This window comes from Triticum dicoccoides, chromosome 6A, assembly GCF_002162155.2.
Source record: "Triticum dicoccoides isolate Atlit2015 ecotype Zavitan chromosome 6A, WEW_v2.0, whole genome shotgun sequence".
Lineage (NCBI taxonomy): Eukaryota > Viridiplantae > Streptophyta > Magnoliopsida > Poales > Poaceae > Triticum > Triticum dicoccoides.
Genome location: NC_041390.1, coordinates 532,283,756 through 532,297,501, shown reverse-complemented (window position 1 = coordinate 532,297,501; position 13,746 = coordinate 532,283,756).

The following is a 13,746-nucleotide window of genomic DNA, read 5'->3' as shown; positions in this document are numbered from 1 at the left end:
TTATGTGAAAAAACTTCAACCTGATAAGCTCGAACCCAAATCAGAGAAATGTGTCTTCATAGGATATCCAAAGGAAACTATTGGATACACCTTCTATCACAGATCCGAAGGCAAGACTTTTGTTGCTAAATTCGGAAACTTTCTAGAGAAGGAGTTTCTCTCGAAAGAAGTGAGTGGGAGGAAAGTAGAACTTGACGAGGTAACTGTACCTGCTCCCTTATTGGAAAGTAGTACATCACAGAAACCAGTTTCTGTGACACCTACACCAATTAGTGAGGAAGCTAATGATAATGATCATGAAACTTCAGAACAAGATACTACTGAACCTCGTAGATCAACCAGAGTAAGATCCGCGCCAGAATGGTACGGTAATCCTGTTCTGGAAGTCATGCTACTAGATCATGATGAACCTACGAACTATGAAGAAGCGATGGTGAGCCCAGATTCCGCAAAATGGCTTGAAGCCATGAAATCTGAGATGGGATCCATGTATGAGAACAAAGTATGGACTTTGGTTGACTTGCCCAATGATCGGCAAGAAATTGAGAATAAATGGATCTTCAACAAGAAGACTGACGCTGACGGTAATATTACTGTCTACAAAGCTCGACTTGTCGCAAAAGGTTTTCGGCAAGTTCAAGGGATTGACTATGATGAGACCTTCTCACCCGTAGCGATGCTTAAGTCTATCAAAATCATGTTAGCAACTGCCGCATTTTATGATTATGAAATTTGGCAAATGGATGTCAAAACTGCATTCCTGAATGGATTTCTGCAAGAAGAGTTGTATATGATGCAGCCGGAAGGTTTTGTCGATCCAAAGGGAGCTAACAAAGTGTGCAAGCTCCAGTGATCCATTTATGGACTGGTGCAAACCTCTCGGAGTTGGAATAAACACTTTGATAGTGTGATCAAAGCATTTGGTTTTGTACAGACTTTTGGAGAAGCCTGTATTTACAAGAAAGTGAGTGGGAGCTCTGTAGCATTTCTGATATTATATGTAGATGACATATTGCTAATCGGAAATGATATAGAATTTCTGGATAGCATAAAAGGATACTTGAATAAGAGTTTTTCAATGAAAGACCTCGGTGAAGCTGCTTACATATTGGGCATTAAGATCTATAGAGATAGATCAAGACGCTTAATTGGACTTTCACAAAGCACATACCTTGACAAAGTTTTGAAGAAGTTCAAAATGGATCAACCAAAGAAAGGATTCTTTCCTGTGTTACAAGGCGTGAAATTGAGTAAGACTCAATCCCCGACCAATGCAGAAGATAGAGAAAATGAAAGATGTTCCCTATGCTTCAGCCATAGGCTCTATCATGTATGCAATGCTGTGTACCAGACCTGATGTGTGTCTTGCTATAAGTCTAGTAGGGAGGTACCAAAGTAATCCAGGAGTGGATCACTGGATAGCGGTCAAGAACATCCTGAAATACCTGAAAAGGACTAAGGATATGTTTCTCATATATATGGAGATGACAAAGAGCTCATTGTAAATGGTTACGTTGATGCAAGCTTTGACACTGATCCGGACGATTCTAAATCGCAAACTGGATACGTGTTTACATTAAACGGTGGAGCTGTCAGTTGGTGCAGTTCTAAACAAAGTGTTGTGGCGGGATCTACATGTGAAGCGGAGTATATAGCTGCTTCGGAAGCAGCAAACGAAGGAGTCTGGATGAAGGAATTCATATCCGATCTAGGTGTCATACCTAGTGCATCGGGTCCAATGAAATTCTTTTGTGACAATACTGGTGCAATTGCCTTGGCAAAGGAATCCAGATTTCACAAGAGAACCAAGCACATCAAGAGACGCTTCAATTCCATCCGGGATCTAGTCCAGGAGGGAGACATAGAGATTTGCAAGATACATACGGATCTGAATATAGCAGACCCGTTGACTAAGCCTCTTCCACGAGAAAAACATGATCAGCACCAAAGCTCCATGGGTGTTAGAATCATTACTGTGTAATCTAGATTATTGACTCTAGTGCAAGTGGGAGACTGAAGGAAATATGCCCTAGAGGCAATAATAATGTTATTATTTTATTTCCTTATATCATGATAAATGTTTATTATTCATGCTAGAATTGTATTATCCGGAAACATAATACTTGTGTGAATACATAGACAAACCAAACGTCACTAGTATGCCTCTACTTGACTAGCTCGTTAATCGAAGATGGTTATGTTTCCTAACCATAGACATGTGTTGTCATTTGATTAATGGGATCACATCATTAGGAGAATGATGTGATTGACATGACCCATTCCATTAGCTTAGCACCCGATCGTTTAATATGTTGCTATTGCTTTCTTCATGACTTATACATGTTCCTATGACTATGAGATTATGCAACTCCCGTTTTCCGGAGGAACACTTTGTGTGCTACCAAACGTCACAACGTAACTGGGTGATTATAAAGGAGCTCTACAGGTGTCTCCAAAGGTACATGTTGGGTTGGCGTATTTCGAGATTAGGATTTGTCACTCCGGTTGTCGGAGAGGTATCTCTGGGCCCTCTCGGTAATGCACATCACATAAGCCTTGCAAGCATTACAACTAATGAGTTAGTTGCAAGATGATGTATTATGAAACGAGTAAAGAGACTTGCCGGTAACGAGATTGAACTAGGTATTGAGATACCGACGATCGAATCTCGGGCAAGTAACATACCGATGACAAAGGGAACAACATATGTTGTTATGCGGTCTGACCGATAAAGATCTTCGTAGAATATGTGGGAGCCAATATGAGCATCCAGGTTCCGCTATTGGTTATTGACCAGAGACGTGTCTCGGTCGTGTCTACATTGTTCTCGAACTCGTAGGGTCCGCACGCTTAAGGTTTTTATGACAGTTATATTATGAGTTTATGCATTTTAATGTACCGAAGTTTGTTCAGAGTCCCGGATGTGATCACGGACATGACGAGGAGTCTCGAAATGGTCGAGACATAAGGATTGATATATTGGAAGCCTATATTTGGATATCGGAAGTGTTCCGGGTGAAATCCGGATTTTACCGGAGTACCGGGAGGTTACCGGAACCCCCCGGGAGGTATATGGGCCATAGTGGGCTTTAGTGGAAGAGAGGAGAGGTGGCCAGGGCTGGGCCGCGCGCCCCTCCCCCCCTAGTCCGAATAGGACAAGGAGAGGGGGGCGGCGCCCCCCCCCCCTTCCTTCTCTCTCCCCTTCCCCCCTCCCGAATCCTATTCCAACTAGGAAAGGGGGGGAATCCTACTCCCGGTGGGAGTAGGACTCCTCCTGGCGCGCCCTCCTCCTGGCCGGCCGCACCTTCCCCTGCTCCTTTATATACGGGGGCAGGGGGCACCCCTAGACACAAGTTGATCCACATGATCATATTCTTAGCCGTGTGCGGTGCCCCCTTCCACCATAATCCTCGATAATATTGTAGCGGTGCTTAGGCGAAGCCCTGTGACGGTAGTACATCAAGATCGTCACCACGCCGTCGTGCTGACGGAACTCTTCCCCGACACTTTGCTGGATCGGAGTCCGGGGATTGTCATCGAGCTGAACGTGTGCAAGAACTCAGAGGTGCCGTAGTTTCGGTGCTTGATCGGTCGGGCCATGAAGACGTATGACTACATCAACCGCGTTGTGCTAACGCTTCCGCTGTCGGTCTACAAGGGTACGTAGATCACACTCTCCCCTCTTGTTGCTATGCATCACCATGATCTTGCATGTGCGTAGGAAATTTTTTGAAATTACTACGTTCCCCAACAGTTCGATCGTGCTTTGCCTTCTCTTCTCGCTCTCTTTTGCGAACAGGTTAGCTACCATATATGCTAGTCGCTTGCTGCAGCTCCACTTCATACCTTGCCTTACCTATAAGCTTAAATAGTCTTGATCGCGAGGGTGTGAGATTGTTGAGTCCCCGTGACTCATAGATTACTTCCAAACCAGATGCAGGGACCGATGATACCGTTCCAGACGATGCGCTTGAGCTCAAGTGGGAGTTCGATGAAGACTCTCGCCATTACTATGTGTCTTTCCCAGATGATCAGTAGTGGTGCCCAGTTGGGGCGATCAGGGACCATGTCGCATGTGGGGTTGATCTTTATTTTGGTACCGTAGTCGGACCATGAGTGTATTGGATGATTGTAATGTTATTCATGTATTTGTGTGATGTGGCGAGTGTAAGCCAACTATGTACCTTTTCCCCTTTTATATATTTACATGGGTTGTTGTGAAGATTACCTTACTTGCGACATTGCTTTTAATGTGGTTATGCTTCAAAGTCATGCTTCGACACGTAGGAGATATAGCCGCATCGAGGGTGTTACAAGTTGGTAATCAGAGCCTTCCCCGACCTTAGGAGCCCCCTGCTTGATCAAATCGTTGGCTTTGTTGAGTCTAGAAAAATGTTTTGAGTCAATTAGGATTATATATATCAGAGAGTTTAGGAATTCTTTTTACTCCCCAGTCCCTTCATCGCTCTGGTGAGGCATCCTGACGTAGAGTTTTGACTCTTTCTCTTCTCAAATTTCACTAAAAAAATTTAGGATCACGCGGGTATCTTGGAATCGTTCCGATCGATTTGTGACGAGAACATTGTTCTTGGTGCCTCCCGTCATTTAGGGGTTGTGGCAGTGTCCCGGGGAGTTGAGCTCTGAGGTGTTGTCGTCACAATTTTATCGTTGAGATTCTGGAATACCTGAGTTTCACCGACATCGAAAATCTCTTTTATGTAGTTGTTGGTGAGATAACCTCGATGCCACCCAGTACTGGGGCGGGAGTTCGGGAGTATTGCCATAACTTGTATAACGGATGCTTTTCGAAGGTTGAGGTAAATGATTTCCGAAGTTTTCTCGGTTATGTGTTGAAGGATGGATACAGCTGGATGTAGGATTTGCAAGATTTGGGTGAGATATTATGCTTCCCCTGTATCCCCAACACCTGATTGCATAACCGGAAAGGTTCGGGAGTTTCATAGGTGGGAATTCTTGTAGCTCTAGTTCTTCTTCCACGGATATTTGGTTTGGGATTGGGTAATCCTCACCAAGTATTTGTTCTTGTTCTATACCTTGTTGTTTTTCTTCTACCTCAATTCTAAGTGGCTTCTCAATTTATGGATATGTGACCATTTCAATTGGAATGCATTCGTTCATTTTGTTCGGATGTGAAGACTATATGTTGCAATTTCAACCCGTTTGATTCAGCTTCAATATTTGTCTGTCAATGTGCTAACGGATGTCAACCTCTTCAGGATGGCTCCTCCAATGCGCACGACTCTGAATCCTAACCCGCCACCAGCACCTCCACCTCAGGAGGCATGGCAAGTTGTGATGGCCGCTACCAATGCAAACACGCAGCCGATCATGCAACTTCTTCAAGAGCGCAACCAAGGGAACCAGGGCCAAGGCAACAATCAGAATCAGTTTGCAACACTCAACCAGTTCCTTGCTAACCAGCCAAAGACCTTTAGCAATTGTGTTGAGGCAACAGACGCTGATGATTGGCTCGTGGACATATGCAAGCATTTCGAGTGCAGTAACGTCAGGCCTGAGGAGTTTGTCAAGTTTGCCTCCATACAACTCAAAGACCAAGCTGCAGAATGGTTTCAGTAGTACAAAGATTCCAGAGGAGGACGTGTGATTACCTGGGATGAATTCCGTCAAGACTTCAAAGCTCATCATATTCCTCAGAGTGTGGTTGAGAGCAAGCGTGAGGAATTCCGCAACCTGAAGCAAGGCTCTATGTCTGTTTACGAGTACAACAAAATGTTTCAGAAGCTCGCCCATTTTTCTAAGCAAGACGTCCCTGACGAGAAGAGCATGATTTACCAGTTCAGGGGTGGTCTCGGAGAAGAAATCCATCTAGCTCTTGTTATCTTTGAGCCCAAGAGGTACAATGAGTTTTACAACATGGCAATGAAGCAAGAGACTGCTCAACTGAAGTGTGATGCTTCCAAGAAGCGTGTCAGAGATGCAACTCCTTCTTCCTCAACTCAAGTGGCTAAGCAGCAGAAGTATTGGCTTCCTCCTCCTCCGTTTCGTCAGCCTTATCAGCAGAAGAGCAAAGGTGGCAGTCGATCTTCCCACCCACCCAACCCTGGCTTTCAGAACAAGACTGCGTCTCAAGCTCCAAGATCAAGTGCTCCGTATCACCGTCCGCTCTCGGAGGTCACGTGCAACAAGTGCCAACAGAAGGGTCACTATGCCAACAAATGCTTCAATAAGAGGCGCCTCCCTCCTCCTCCTGTGAGATCATCAAGTACAGCTGTGGTCAAGCATAACCCCAAGCACGCCAAGGTCAACTTGTTGAATGCAGCTCAGGCAGAGGACTCGTCAGATGTCATCATGGGTAACTTTCCAGTTAACTCTACTCCTGCAAAAGTTCTTTTTGACACTGGTGCATCGCATTGTTTCATGTCAAGATCATTTGTTTCCAAGCATGACTTCGTTTCACAAATGTTGGGTAAACCTATGGGAGTGGTTTCTCCGGCTAAGTCTATGAGGGCTACTTCAATAGTCCCGGATGTTTCTATCATGATGGGCGACTTCAAGTTTCTGGCTTCTCCAATGGTCCTTGGTAACTCAGATATTGATCTTATTCTTGGAATGGACTGGCTTTCTAAGCACAAGGCTCAGGTTGATTGTGCTGCCAGGCAGATTTAATTGACTCATTCATTTGAGGATGTAATTGTCTTTGCCGCTAATGACGATACCATCCGTCTATTTTCTCTCAATGAGAAGGATGAGATGGAGGCCATCTCGCAAATTCCAGTCGTTTGAGAATATCAAGACGTCTTTCCAGAAGAGCTTCCAGGAATGCCTCCACACCGGCAAGTTGAATTTTTCATCGATCTTGAGCCTGGCACGGAACCTGTTTGCAAACGTCCTTACAAGCTGGGACCTAAAGAGTTTAAGGAGCTGAAGAAACAACTCGATGAACAAGAGCGTATGGGTCTCACCCGACCTAGTTCTTCTCCATGGGGTTGTGGAGTTCTTTTTGTGAAGAAGGATGGAACGGACCGACTTTGTGTTGACTACCATCCATTGAACAAGAAGACTATAAAGAACAAGTACCCACTTCCCAACATCAATGAGTTGTTTGAACAACTCAAAGGTGCTCATGTGTTCTCCAAGCTTGATCTCCGTGTGGGCTATCACCAGATTCGAATTCATGAGCAAGATATCCCCAAGCCGGCTTTCAGAACAAGCTAAGGTTCATATGAATACACTGTCATGTCTTTTGTCCTCGTCAACGCTCCTCCAACATTCTCTCGCATGATGAACTTCATCTTCAACCCCTACACAAATGACTTCGTCTTGGTCTTCCTCGATGACATTTTGGTCTTTTCCAAGAACAAGGAAGATCATGCCAAGCACTTGCGTTTAGTGCTGGATAAGCTCAGAGAACATCAGTTCTATGCCAAGTTTTCAAAGTGCGAGTTTTGGCTCGATGAGGTTCTCTATCTTCGTCATATCATCTCTGCCAAGGGCATAGCGGTGAATCCTGAGAAGGTGTCTGCAATTGTGAATTGGGAACCACCTCAGAACGTGAAGCAACTCCGCAGCTTCCTTGGGCTCGCAAGCTATTCGAAGGTTTGTTGAGAACTTCTCAAAGATCACGAAGCCTCTTTCCAACCTCCTCCAGAAGCACGTGAAGTACGTTTGGTCTCCTAAGTGTGACATCGCTTTCAACACCCTGGAAGAGAAATTAGTCACTGCTCCAGTTCTGACTCCTCCTGATGAATCCAAACCGTTCGAGGTCTTCTGTGATGCCTCTCTTCAAGGTCTTGGTGCAGTGTTGATGCAAGAGAAGAAAGTTGTGGCTTATACCTCTCGCTAGTTGAAGCCCAACGAGAAAAACTACCCCACTCACGACCTCGAGTTGGCGGCAATTGTGGATGCTCTTTTGACTTGGAGACATCTCTTATTGGGAAGAAAAGTGGACATCTTCACTGACCACAAGAGTCTCAAGTACATCTTCACTCAGCCTAATCTCAACCTCAGGCAGACTCGTTGGGTCGAGATGATTCAAGAGTATAATCCGAGCATCGAATATACTCCAGGCAAGGCCAATGTAATTGCTGACACATTGAGTAGAAAGGCTTACTGCAACAGTTTGATTCTCAAGCCTTACCAACCCGAGCTTTGTGAAGCTTTCCGCAAACTCAATCTACAAGTTGTTCCTCAAGGTTTCCTCGCCAACCTTCAAGTCTCTCCTACTTTGGAAGATCAGATTCGCGAGGCTCAACTTCTTGATGCTATGGTGAAGAAGGTGAAGATTGGGATTGCCAAGAGTCAACCCAAGTACAAGTGCTATCGCCTTGATGACAAGGATACTCTCTTCTTCGAGGATCGCATTGTTGTGCCTAAAGGTGACCTTCGTAAAGTCATTATGAATGAGGCTCACAATTCACTCCTCTCTATCCACCCTGGAAGTACAAAGATGTACCAGGACCTCAAGCAGGCGTATTAGTGGACTCGAATGAAGCGCGAGATTGCTCAGTTCGTGAATGAATGTGATGTCTGCAGAAGAGTGAAGGCAGAACACCAACGACCAGCTAGTCTCCTCCAACCTCTTGCCATTCCAGAATGAAAGTTTGACCACATTAAGATGGACTTCGTGACAGGGTTTCCAAAGTCTAAGCGTGGCAATGATTCTATATTCGTTGTCATCGACAAACTCACTAAAGTGGCTCATTTCCTGCCTATCAAAGAGTCTATCATAGCAGCTCAATTGGCAGAGCTTTATACCTCTCGGATTGTCTCTCTGCACGATATTCCGCAGTTGATCTCTTCAAACCGTGGCAGCATCTTCACCTTGAAGTTTTGGGATTCTTTCCAGAAGGCCATGGGCACTAACATCCGTTTCAGCACAGCTTTTCATCCTCAAACTAGCGGCCAAGTCGAGCGTGTCAATCAGATTCTTGAAGATATGCTCAGGGCTTGCGTGATCTCTTTTGGTATGAAGTGGGAAGATTGTCTTCCATATGCCGAGTTCTCCTACAACAATAGCTTCCAAGCGAGTTCGGGCAAGGCCCCATTTGAAATTCTCTATGGCAGGAAGTGCCGTACCCCTCTTAACTAGTCAGAGACCGGTGAACGTCAACTTCTTGGAAATGACTTGATCACAGAGGCAGAGGAAATGTGCAAAGTCAATCGTGATAACCTCAAAGCAGCGCAATCGCGCCAGAAGGGCTACTATGATAGTAAGCATCGTGATTTGGCTTTCGAGATCGGAGACCATGTTTACCTCTGTGTCTCTCCAATGAAAGGTACTCGTCGCTTCGGTATCAAAGGGAAGCTTGCCCCTAGATACGTGGGCCCTTTCAAGATCGTCAGCAAGAGAGGCGATCTCGCCTATCAACTCGAGCTTCCCTCCAACTTTGCAAATGTGCATGACGTGTTCGATGTCCCTCAGCTCCGCAAGTGCTTCAAGACTCCTGAACGCACTGTCAACTTCAAAGACATTGATCTCCAAGAAGACCTTTCTTATCGTGAGAACACAGTTGCTATTCTTGAAGAGACTGAGCGCAAGACTCGCAATAAGTCAATCAAATTCCTCAAAGTCAAGTGGTCACACCATTCCGACCGTGAAGCCACCTGGGAACGCGAGGATCACCTCCGTTCTGAGTACCCGGCGTTTTTCCAGTCCTAGATCTCGGGACGAGATCCTTTCGTAGTGGTGGAGTGTTGTAACACTCCGGATGTAATTTACCTTATATGTATCCCAACTCTTGCCGTTTCCGGCCTAAGTTATTTTTATTTTCCTCGATGTCGGGTTTTTGTCTCCATGTGTTGTTACCTTTGTCATGCATCTCATATCATGTCATCATGTGCATTGCATTTGCATACGTGTTCGTCTCATGCATGCGAGCATTTTCCCCGTTGTCCGTTTTGCATTTCGGCGCTCCTATCTCCTCCGGTGCCCATTTCTACCTTTTTTCGTGTGTGGGGGTTAAACATTTCCGGACTGGACCAAGACTTGTCATGCGGCCTTGGTTTACCACCGGTAGACCGCTTGTCAAGTTTCGTACCATTTGGACTTCGTTTGATACTCCAACGGTTAACCGAGGGACCGAGAAAGCCTCGTTTGTGTTGCAGCCCAACACCCTTCCAACTTGGCCCAAAACCCACCAAAACCTCTCCCATCGTCTAGAGCGTTCGATCACGATTGCGTGGCCGCAAACCTCTCCTCTTTCTGAGCTTCCTAGCTCCTCCTATCTATAAAAAGGCCTCCTCCCCGAAAATTTCGGATCAAGTCTACCCTAACCTTAGCTCCCCGCTCCTCTCCGCGCGCCGGACGTGTCCGCCGGCGCCGGACAACATCCGCCGCCGCCCGTGCCCTCTCAGCTCACGCCACGTGTTGTCGCCCGGCGTCCCCGCGCCGTAGCCCGCCGGGCCCGTGGCCGGCCCGCCCGCGCCCGCGCACGGGCCAGAGACGCCGCCCGCGCCGCCTTTGTCGCCTCCCTCGCCGGCCGCCAGCGCGCCTCCGCCGCCCGCTAGCTCGCCACCGCCAACCTCGCCACCTCGTTGCCGGGTGCCACCCCGCCGCGCCTGCTCCGCCGGAGGCCGCCGCTCGTCGCTGAAGCGCCTCCGCCGCCCGCATCGCCTCGCCACCGCGTCGACCTCACCGGATCCGCCCTGCTCCGGCCGCCTTGACCTTCACTCCGGCGACCCCCATGCGGCACTGTTTCGGCCAACCTCGTTCCGCGTGCCGCCGGATCTGGATCTGGAGATTTGGCCCGGTTGACTTTTTATCCCCGAAACCCTAATTTTTTGCAATTTTCATCATGTCGTAACTCTGCATCCGTAGCTCCGATTTGTGCGTGTAGCATATTAAAATGTTCGCCTCGACGAGTACATCATTTCATCTCATTGCATCATTTTCATTTGAGCTTATCTTGATGCCCAAAATGCTGTTGGAAGAGGGCTATGTGGTGAATTTGTCAGATCTGTTTCATCAAATAGCTATTTGTCATTTTTGCCATGTTTAATGTGTGCATGATATGATCCTGAGATCTACATGTGTTTTGTTAAATGCCATGCCATCTTCACAGAGGTGCTTACCATGTATTTTTGTGATATTTGTGGTGACTAGCACAATCTTGCAAAGTAGCGTAATCGGTAATGCTGATTTCAGGGACTTAGAATTTCACTAAGTCCTTGTCCTGATTTTGTCGTTATGCCATATGTTCATGTTGTTTCCTAGTGATCTGTGCCTCTTTTGAGGATGATCAGTAAGGATGTTTTGTTAACATTATGGTGCTCTATCCATCCATGTCTTTGTTTGCATTTATGGAGCAACCTAGCTTGAGTCAATCGAGCTCTACTTTTGCTATAAAGTGAATCCTGGCAGATTGTTGACATGTTTAACGATTTTGCCGAGGATGTTGCTATTGATCCGTCCATGCTATGATGTTGTTCTTGCCATGTCTAGCTTCTATGCCATGTATTATTGATGGGTGTATTCTTAGTTTGTCATGACATGCTCTGTAGTGAGTGCTTAGAGCTCGTAAACATGCCTACTCGTTAACTGATTTGCATGCTCCAGTTTTTCACTAAGTCTGAGATCTGTTTATGTTTTTGCCATGTTAACATGCTTGCAATTGTATTTTCTGATCCTTTTTGGCTCAAGGTCACTAAGGGACTTTTGTTAAGTGCTTTGAGTAGCTTCATGCCATGCCTTGCTTTGCCATGTTAATTTCCTGTAGCATGTAGTTTTCATGCTCTAAAGTGTGCTTCCTCATGATAAATTCCAGACTTGTGTTAATTTCACAAAGTCTGAAACCTGTTATCATTTGCACTTTTGTCATGCTTGTTTGAACCTGTTAATGGATGAATTAGCCGTAGCTCAGTGTTCATCTTTTGTCAAGCATCATGAGTGGATCCCTGCCATGTATTTTGTTGCCATGGTTGAGTGTTGTAGAATACTTATCTTGATGCCTTTATTTGGTCACTTGCTGATTATTGCAGACTGGTGCCATATTTGTTTTGCTTGCCATTTCCAAACCGTGCATCCGATTCTGATGATCTTTATATCGATTTCAACCAAAATCACCTCACCTTTCTAGTGGCACTCTTCGATTTCCATGTTGAGGCCAGGTTCAATCATTCCTTGTCAAATTTTGCATATGCATCACATACCGCATCCCGCATATCATATCATGTTTGCATCATGTTGTTTGAGCATTGCACGTGGTTGATTGTGTTCCGTTTGATTGTTGTTCTTGTTTGGGTAGAGCCGGGAGACGAGTTCGCGAACGAGGAGCCTATTGAGTTCGATTATGAGGATCAAGTCAACTCTAACAACTTTGTAGGCAAGATGACCATACCCTCGAAATCACTTCTATCTTTGCTTGCTAGATGCTCGCTCTTTTGCTATGCCTATGCTACGATACCTACCACTTGCTTATCATGCCTCCCAAATTTCCATGTCAAACCTCTAACCCACCTTGTCCTAGCAAACTGTTGATTGGCTATGTTACCGCTTTGCTCAGCCCCTCTTATAGCGTTGCTAGTTGCAGGTGAAGATTGGAGATCGTTCCTTGTTGGAACATTGTTTATTGTTGGGATATCACCATATTATCTTGTTTATCTTAATGCATCTATATACTTGGTAAAGGGTGGAAGGCTCGGCCTTTTGCCTAGTGTTTTGTTCCACTCTTGCCGCCCTAGTTTCCGTCATATCGGTGTTATGTTCCCGGATTTTGCGTTCCTTACGCGGTTGGGTTATAATGGGAACCCCTTGACAGTTCGCCTTGAATAAAACTCCTCCAGCAAGGCCCGACCTTAGTTTTACCATTCGCCACCTAGCCTTTTTCCCTTGGGATTCGCGGACTCAAGACTCATCTTTATTTTAAACCCCCGGGCTAGTGCTTCTCTAAGTGTTGGTCCAACCCAGAACACCGTGCGGGGCCGTCCCTTGGAAACTTGGGTTACGTTGGCTCCCGTACGCTTAGCTTATCCGGTGTGCCCTGAGAACGAGATATGTGCAGCTCTTATCGGGATTTGTCAGCACAGCGGGTGGTCTTGCTGGACTTGTTTTACCATTGTCGAGGATGTCTTGTAACCAGGATACCGAGTCTGATCGGAATGTCTCAGGAGAAGGAATATCCTTCGTTGACCGTGAGAGCTTGTGATGGGCTAAGTTGGGACTCCCCTGCAGGGATTTGAACTTTTGAAAGCCGTGCCCGTGGTTATGGGCAGATGGGAATTTGTTAATGTCTGGTTGTAGATAACATGAAACTTAACTTAATTAAAATGAATCAACCGCGTGTGTAACCGTGATGGTCTCTTCTCGGTGGAGTCCGGGAAGTGAAAACGGTGTTGGAGTAATAACTGACATAGGTTGTTCTAGGATCACTTCTTGATCATAGTTGTCCGACCGTGCTTTGCCTTCTCTTCTTGCTCTCTTTTGCGAACAGGTTAGCCACCATATATGCTAGTCGCTTGCTGCAGCTCCACTTCATACCTTGCCTTACCTATAAGCTTAAATAGTCTTGATCGCGAGGGTGTGAGATTGCTGAGTCCCCGTGACTCACAGATTACTTCCAAACCAAATGCAGGGACCGATGATACCGTTCCAGATGATGCGCATGAGCTCAAGTGGGAGTTTGATGAAGACTCTCGCCGTTACTATGTGTCTTTCCCAGATGATCAGTAGTGGTGCCCAGTTGGGGCGATCGGGGACCATGTCACATGTGGGGTTGATCTTTATTTTGGTACCATAGTCGGACCATGAGTGTATTGGATGATTGTAAT